The sequence below is a fragment of the Brassica oleracea genome, chromosome C2, assembly GCF_000695525.1.
Source record: "Brassica oleracea var. oleracea cultivar TO1000 chromosome C2, BOL, whole genome shotgun sequence".
Classification (NCBI taxonomy): domain Eukaryota; kingdom Viridiplantae; phylum Streptophyta; class Magnoliopsida; order Brassicales; family Brassicaceae; genus Brassica; species Brassica oleracea.
This window is the reverse complement of record NC_027749.1, coordinates 34,525,421-34,535,047: the sequence shown is the minus strand read 5'-3', so window position 1 is coordinate 34,535,047 and position 9,627 is coordinate 34,525,421.

Below are 9,627 nucleotides of genomic sequence, written 5' to 3'. Positions count from 1 at the left end.
AGACAGACTTTTAGAGAGGGAACACTTTGGAGGCACACATCTCTACACTTAGGAGAGAGAGCTTAGGATTGGAGAGAGATATCTGAACTTCATACGAGAGAAGATCTTGAACACCCTTGTTTCTTACTTTACTTTGTTTGCCTTTCATTATATTATATTGCAGTATTATTCAGACCATCATAATATTTTCTACGAATATGTCTGAGTAGTCTCATTGTTAGATTTGGGGTTCTTCAAAGGTTGATCTATGTATTGCTAAAATGAATATTTGTTAGGGAATTAAAATAGTTCTTCATCTAGTTATTCTTACTGCTAAGTCTAGGCTTGATCACCTTGAACTTAGACCTTAAGATTGATTGGTGCAAACTTGGTTTATCACCTGAAACTTAACTAGTATGATCTAACTTGCTAAGCGCACACAGAAGTTGGTATATGAATTTAGAGACCGCATCAAACCTGCTCGCTAAGGCTTGCTAGAAAGAACATCGATCGACACACTGATAAGTGTATCAATCGGCGTTCTGAAAGGTGTATCCATCGATACTTATGAAAGTGCATCGATTGACACATTCTAATGATTAACAAACGGAAGTTGAGATCTTAGATCTAGAAAATAGATAATCTAAACAAATGGAAGTTGATAGATTATAATCCAAGTTTGAGTTCGAAAACAATTAATATTAATAAATCCCTAATATACCAATAGAAAACATAATTGTCATACCCGAGAAATCACGTGAATCTAGCTATTAATCTTTAATTGTTTACAACCTAAATCAATCAACCGAACAACTGCTTTGTTCACCAAACCTTCAGTTATTTACAGTTTACATTTCCATCTAGCTTTACTTCGAAAACTATAAAATCTATTGTGTAATCCTAGAGTCTCTGTGGATTCGATCCCTAAGTACTACAGCTGAGCCTCTTATTTGAGAGAGTAAAGTCACTCCTTAGGGTAATTTGAGTGATATGAAATTTGGCGTCATTGCCAAGGATTCTTTCTTATTACCATTAGATTAAGTTTTAGAATATAGTCTAGATTTTATTTCTCTGATTAGCTAAAAATTATCCTTCTTACCCTGTCGACACATGTACTTACGAGAAGAATGCGTATTTCAGAAGAGCAATCAACAGCATGACAGACACGTCGAGCGACACTTTGGTAGAGGAATCGATCGACACTGAGCTATTTGACGCGATCGACGCTACCCATCCGGAAACAGGTAAGTTTTTACTTACCAATCTGAATGATAAGGAAGTAGTCCTAGGAGAACCAAAAGGTCAAAAATGCAACGCAAGAAACCAAATCATTAAAGAACAGGGGGCTGCAATCCCTGGTAAAATTAATACAAATTTAATCAATGAAATGGAACATAAATTGCCATTGCAAGACTACTTAGATCCTGGCAGGACCTATTCCAATAGGTCAGCAATCAAACTACCGGAAAACTACATAAGAGGATTTGAGAACTTGGCTAAAGGTAAAACATTTGAGAGGATGGATGTCGAAAGAGGAAACGAAGCTACAACCACAAAAAAGCGCAGTTAGCCGAAGTCAAAGAGGTTTTAGACTCACTTCACTCACTCCTCACAGAACAAAACCGGTTGATATCACTCAAATTACCCTAAGTGATTTGTATTCTCTCAAATAAGAGGTCGAGTTGTAGTACTTAGGGATCGAATCCACAAAGTCACACAAAAGATCTTAAAACAGTTTATAATTTAAGCTAAGTCAATTATGGAAATAATAAATTGCAGCGGTGAACAAGGTAGTTGTCCGGTTTATTGGATTGAGGTTTTGTAAACAATTATGAGAAAGTGTTAGACTTAGGGTTTCTATTCAGGTAATCATGATTATAATAGTATAGAAGCTAGAGTAGTTTATTGGATATTCTAGAACTCAAACAATGTAATATTTTATCAACTGTCGTTTGTTCAGAATATCTATTGTTTGGATCTCTGATCTCAACTGTGGTTTGTTGATCTGGAGAAAGTTTTGATCGATATAATCAATGGATAATTAATCGATACACCTTTCAGAACGTCGATCGATACACCGATAGGGTTGTCGATCGATGTTCCTTCCTACAAGCTTTACCGAGCGGGTTTGACTTATGTTCACTAGGTTTCTCGATCAACTTCCGTTTGTTTCTAGCAATCCTAGCACAATGTGAATTAATTCAGGTAACAGACCATGCTTTCACTTGCGCTTAATTATCCTAATATCATGGTTCTAGTTAGTTACTCTAAGCCACAAGCAATAAGAGCAATTCAACTAATGGATATCACAAACAACTCAGCAATCTATATTTGAGGTTAATCCTTCATAATCCTATTTGAACCTTAAACCTAACAAAAGCGAATTACTCAGACATAGCAAAGCAATTCATAACAAATAATATAAAGGAAAGCATAACTAGATTAAGGTTAGAAATACTGGAGTTCCAATACAAATCTCTAAAGGAGTCTTGGATCTTCTCTACAAATATACTAAAAACCTTTGCTGTGTAAAACTAGAAAAGTAGGAAAAGTGTAGAAAGCATGTGTTGCCTAGAACAATGGCAGAACACATAAATATTAAGTTAAAAGTCAGCCAGGGGTATTTCTGTAAATATGTCTTAACTTGGGTTTTAAGCCGGTTGGGGTTTGCACGCTTCACCATTGATCGATGGCACAGAGTGTGCATCGACCGATGGTGGACTCTGAATGTCGACCTCGAACTTGTTCGATGTTCAGCTTCGAGCTTCCTCTCATTTTTGCTCCAAAATGCACCCAATCATCACTTTTCTCCAACGTCCCTGAACCTGTAAAAGTACTAAAAATACTCCAAAACAACATAGATAGTTCTTAAAACACCTATATACCACGGCTGAAAGTGGGTAAAATCCATGGTATGTCACACCCCCAGACTTACATTTTTGCTTGTCCTCAAACAAAACAAAGGGTAGTATGCTCGCTGATGTTGATTGTCGATCGACGTGTGTAAGTGATCGTCGGTCGATTCCGGTGTGGTAATGTCGGACATTTCCTCGGGTCATTTTTTTTATCCGACCTGCAATAAATTAAATGCGAAAATTAATAGCAATTTTGAAATAAAACTAAGTAAAATTACCTAATAGTGGGTTGCCTCCCACTCATCGCTTTGTTATAGTCATTTAGCTTGACGTTGGAAGTAGGTTGGCTAGTAAGGAGGTGGATGACTACTTGTTGGGAAACAAGTGTCTACATCTTCTTTGCTCATCTGAAACCATGTACCAATGAAGCCTCTTATGGCTTCATCTCCTCTGGTCCACTGATATTTCAGTATCTCCTTATCAACCTCATTGACATGCATCCCTTTCTGAAGGTTATTGATGCTGCGCTGGTGTATTCTAACTCTGGCCACAGTTGTTTCACAAGGTCCTCCAATCTCTGGAAAAAGTCTTCTCGCATCAAGTCTTGAAAAAAATTAATCTCATCAAGCTTGTCTTGTAACAACTTCACTGTGACCAGCCGTTTCTTCAGTTATTCGTATCCACCGTCGATCGATGGTCGAGTTACGACTCTCGATCGATATTTCAGATCGGATTGCATTTTGTCTCCGGATCATGTCCATCTCCTCTTTCAGCTCACCCATGTGTGTAGTCAGCTTCTCAATGATGTCATTAAGTGGGTATCTAGTGACATCTCTTCGGCTCTGTAGATACCATACTATATCATCGATATCTGCTGTGCTGTAGCTTCTTAGCTTGGGCAAGATTCTATTGAACTTCTCTGCTTGCTCTGGTAGACAAATACAAGCTGCCTCATACATTGTAGCTCTTGCCATAATATCTCTGATGTCTTCCCTTGATACATGAATGATTCTTCCATCTGGTGCTCGTGCATATCCATGCTCGTCTCTTTGGTCAAGCATTAATGCGCGGATTGAATATGCTCACTAAGCTTCCTAGATCAGCTCTCGCCTTACTCTAGCAATTTTAGCTCAGTTAGGATGGATTCAGGGTGAGATGTAAGCTACCGCTTATGTCTACAACTCCTAGGACAATTTCTAGGTAGCTAATCTAGAAACATGCATTAATGATAATCCTAAAGATGAATATCACAACTTAGCAATCTATAGTTGGAGCTAATCCCTCATAACCTATTGATAGACCATGGATTTGACCCACTTTTACCCATGGTTTATAACTGTTTTAACTATTAATTATTATATTATAGAGTCTATTTAGTATATTTACCGGATCAGGAGTGATTTGGAGATAAGTGATGATTTTGGAGCATTTTGGAGATATTTGGAGTAAGCACCCGAGATGACCATCGAGATCGACCATCGGTCGATATTAAAGAGGAATAATCGATCGATGTTCACATCTTGACATCGATCGACAGAGAAGCGTGCAGAAAGCCCGTTTGGTCACAGTCGACTTGAAGCCCAAGTCTTCACCAATTTACAAGATTACCCCTGACAAGTTTTAACCTAATTATATAAGCTTTGTCAACATCTTAGAGGCAAAGTGTGCTTTCTTGTTTTACTATTTTCACAGCAAATGTTTTCTAGGATTTTGATAGATTGGAGAGAAGATCCAAAGTTATATATGTGATTGGAACTCCATTTATATCTAGTTACTATTCTAATGCAATTTTCATACATATTTGCTGTTATGAATTACTTGGCCATGTCTGAGTAGTTTTCTTATTAGATTTTAGGGTTTAAATAGGTTATGAGGGATTAGCCCCAACTAGAGATTGTTACAGAGGCATCGCGGTGCAGTACCAGATGGCTCTTGATGCTTCCAGCAATGGGAACTTCAACACCAAGAATACAGAGGAAGCAGTAAAGGTCATTGAAAACCTAACATCTAGCAGCAGCACCAAGAACACTGATTTTGAGAGGAAGAGATCTGCCACCATCCTTGGGAATGATCAGATGGATGAGGTGAAGGCAAAGCTGAACAGTGTTCAAAGCTTCTCAGGAAGCAGGTCTGCTTGGTTGAAGATGCAGAGTCTGTAGACACAGAGGGGGAGAGCAGAGGAAGCAGATGTGAACTTCATCAGTGGCATTGGATTCCAAGGTTCTGGAAACCAGGGTGGAAACAGAAATTCCTATGGAAATAAGGGTAATTTCAACCAGAGTTCACAGCACCAGAAACCCTACAGCAACAACTACAACTACAACAACAACATGAGTTATGGAAGCTCCTACTACCAGAAGCCACCACCGCCAAATCAAGAGAGCAAGATTGAGGAGATGCTGGATAGAGTTCTCGAGGGACAGCAGCGTATGACAGTGGACTTCAATGGGAAGATTGATTCTGTCTACACCAACCTAAACACAAAGTTTGAGACTTTGAGCACTCATGTGAAGAAGCTGGAGATGCAGGTTGTTCATATAGGAGAAGCTGTTAAGAGGCAGGGAGCCTTGACCAGAGGGGTAGAAGATGATGTGATGAAGCACCACGTGAATGCCATCATTGGGGATGATTTCTGGCAAGTGGTGAGAGAAGAGAAGCTGCAAGAAGGAGATTTCGAAGTAGAGAGTCTAATGAGTTTCGGCGGATCATTGGTGTCGATCGACACCAAGCCTCGAACATCGGTCGACAGAATCCAAAATCGATCGACATCCTCTACTGCACATCGACCGACAACACCTACGGAATCAACCGCATCTTGCAAAGCCGTAAGGATCATGACTCACGAGGAGTTCGCAGCAAAAAACCCACATCCGCACAGACCTGTCTACATAAACATCGATCGAGATTCTGACCCCGCCAACGATCAACATCAAGAGACCGTCATCGATCGACAACCTCCAGCGTCCATCGATCGACGAGCACCTCTTACGTACCGAGTGCATATGCCGAAGATAGATGATGCACGTCTTAATGCACTCAGGCCCAAACCCAAACCTTCAGAAAACCCACCAGAGGCCGCTAGGACACCTTCAGATGATGGAATTCTATAGAGGTTGATAAGGTTCCTATGGGAAGAACCCTAAGGAAAATAAAAGAAAAAGTGGCGAAACATCTGAAGAGGGGGGGGGGGGCTAATGAAAAGGAAAAAGAAAGTTTCCGAAAAAGAGTCTTCAGTCCTCTAGAAAAGCCATTTGATGAAGCTTATTATACCCACAGATTGTGGATATTCTTCAGAGAAACCAGAGAGACAGAAGAAGACATTAGGAGAATGTTCTGTGAAGCTAGAGAGTAGATGAGGAAGAGGGTTACATTGAAGAAGAAGAGTGATCCTGGGCAATTTGCAATACCTTGCACGGTGAAGGGTATTGAATTCCCACATGCCTTGTGCAACACATGAGCATCAGTCAGCATCCTACCTAGGGTTATGACAGACCATCTGGGTCTGCAGGTGGAGCCTTCCAAGGAATTATTAACTTTTGTGGATTGTTCCCAGAGGAATTCAGGAGGAATTGTGAGAGACCTAGAGGTGCAGATTGGTAATGCCCTAGTTCTAGTTGATTTCCATGTCTTGGACATCAAGCTGAACTGGAACTCTTCTCTACTACTTGGGAGAGCCTTCTTGTCAACAGTGAGAACAGTGTGCAACTTGCAAACCAACCAGTTGTGCCTAACGCTCATAGACCCTCATGTCCTCTACAACCCTATTCCAGTCAAGAAGCCACAGACGACCCCCAGAAGAATCAATGATCCTAAAATCATTGCAGCATGCCACTGTGAAGCCGAGTACGAGACAGAATACTCGGCGTCGATCGAAACTCACACTGCAACATCGATCGACAGTTCCCATTAGATATCGATCGACACACCAAAGGAAGAATCGATCCACAGTAGTCCAGAAGAATGGGAGAACGACTACTACAATCCCATCATCCCAACACACAACATGCATACGGAGGAGTATGATGAAGATTATGAGGAAGAACGAGCCATAGAACAAAGAGCGAATCTTGACGAGGAAGATATACTTCTCCATCATTCCTCTTGGAAAAAGAAGTCGCCATCGATCGACAGATATGGTTCAACATCGATCGACACTCAACCTCACCAACTAAACCACCTTCGAGCATCGACCGACATTGCCTACTTCCCATCGATCAACACTAACGTCGACGCGACCCAAGACGGAGATTACTCAATTGGAAATTGGGCAGATGATCACTATCACGAGAGCTACGCAGTAGAGATAACATACCGTGATCAAGGAGCTGATGAACTTCATGAGGGTTTCACATATGAGGAACTTCTCAACATGCAAAGACGAGATGAAACATATCAAAATCGAGCAGAGCACATCCATCGATCGACATCAATCCTTCAACATCGATCTACGTTGATCATACCACATCGATCGACATCCGTCCAAAACCAAAAACCACTGTAAGCGAAAAATATAAATTTGATAACCGGTATCTAACTCCAGACGAATTTGGTATTTCCAGGGACCCAGATGCCTATGCAAAAGGAATAGACAGACGCACAATGCACGAGAAGATATCGCAGACATCCTTCAGACATCCAATGGAGCAGACAATCTGTTCATGCATCAACGCAACATTCCAGAACACCAACAGAAGTTTACAAAGGAGTTCTATGACACAGCTGGTGGCATAGACAAAAGCTTCAAACCAAGGTCTCGCCATCCAACTCAACAATCGGTCGACGCTGACGTCCCAACATCGGTCGACAGACGTCCAGAATTTGGCAGAAGGGCCTTTGATCTTTTTGGTACTAGGAGATTCGACTGGGAAGAAAAGAATGAGTATGGTATCTACAGAGATGATCAGGGATACACCAGAGATCTAGATGTACATGTCATTCGTGTTCACAGCAAGGATATCAGAAGACTTCTGGAAGGAGCTTCAAGAGATGAGCCAAACTACATATGTCTTCCAGAACATGCTAGCTCATTTACTCAAACAAAGCTAGTACCAGAGATCTAGACCAAGGACGAGATCAATGAGATGTTTTATGGAGTCTGTGGAGAACAAGAGAAGCACACACTACAAGAAATATGAGTATTGGTAGCAGTTCACGGTAGCACGAATTCACCAACTGCTACTAAAGTAGCAAATTTGGACACCAACTCTATCGTAGCATTAAATTAGTGCTAGGATCTATTTTTTTTAAACAAAAGACGCAAATTTTGTTTAGGATAACACTTTTGTGCGCAAATTTTAGTTGGTGCGCCAACACTTTAAAAAATATACTTTGCCACCAAAGAACTTAGCCAATTCCTTTTTTTTTCTCTCTTATCTTCGACGAATCATCTTTTTTTCTTTCTGTTTTCAGATTTCATCTCCTCCATCTCTATTCTTAATAATCTCTCATACACACACACCTCTCTCTCTGTCTTACTCTCCTCACCTCACTCCCACACACGATTCCTCTAACACAGACATCTCTCTCTGTTTCACTCTCCTAATCTCACTCTCACACGCGACACATCGATTTCAAACGTAGAACTCGGGATCCCTAACCCGTCGTTGTAGAATGTTCCAACTCCGACGGTGGCTCCTAACTCTGACTTGTTTACTTCGTGTCTCTCGGTCGGCGGCTCCTCCTTCTTGTAGAGGATGGATTCGACCATCCCACAGGGCCCGAGGAATAGGAAGGCCTGGCCCGAGTTAGAAAGAGCGACGGCTCGATCTGTCGGCTCGAGAGTCAGGTCTCTCGGCTTGACTCTTGAGTACTTCTAGCTGGCCATCGTCGACTGAAGAGCGTTCGGCTCAGCGGTTGCTCGAACACCTACGGGCCTCTCGGCCCAGCAAAGGAGGCCCACCAAGATGGCGTAAAATTAGGTCAAGAGCGAAGCATCGGGACGTCTATATAAGGGAAAGAAGAGGCAACGAGAAGAGGATCCGAAAGGACTGACCAAGACTTGACGGCTAGATTAGGGTTTTTCACCTTTACTTCGTCTCGCCGTTAATTATACTTCTCCGGTAGCTTGTCGAGCCACCGGTTTCCTTTCTGTCGCACTCTCCTCTTATTTCCTTGTAACCGATCGAACGTTTTCTCTCCGACCATCAATAAGACGTCTTTGTTTAAGCCCACATCTTATTTATTACCGTTTCACGATCAAACAGTTGGCGCCCACCGTGGGGCTCTAGCAAATTAACGTCAGAACGATGGTCGTTAGCAATGATAGTTCAGGCGAGGAGCGCGAAGCTCTCGAGGCAACGCCTACGCCTACACCAGCAACTCCACTTCCCCATCCCGCAACCATGGAAACTATCCTGGCGCGCCTAGCCCTACAAGAAGCGGCACAGAAGGCGGCAGTTGACCAAATCACGGCGATAGCAAAGATCCTCGCTCCCCTCGCTGCAAACGCCGAAGCGTCAACAGCGCAGTATCGTCGACACCTGTTCGCCACAGAACGAACCACCGACTTGGCGCCTACGCAGGATAACGATAACCAAAGTCACGGTAACGACACCGGTGCGCACACCGCAAGCGAACTAGCCGCGTTAAAACAGTCGGTCCTCGATATCAATTCTAAGATCCACCAGGTGACGACGTCCGCCCCCAGATCGAGCATGTACTCGCGGATTCTCTTCGTACACCCTTCACGCGAAAAGTTACCGGCGTACGGCTACAGAAGATGGACAAACTCCGTCTTCCAACCTTCAAAGGCCTCTCCGACCCTTCCCCCCACGTCACATCTTTCAACATAGCG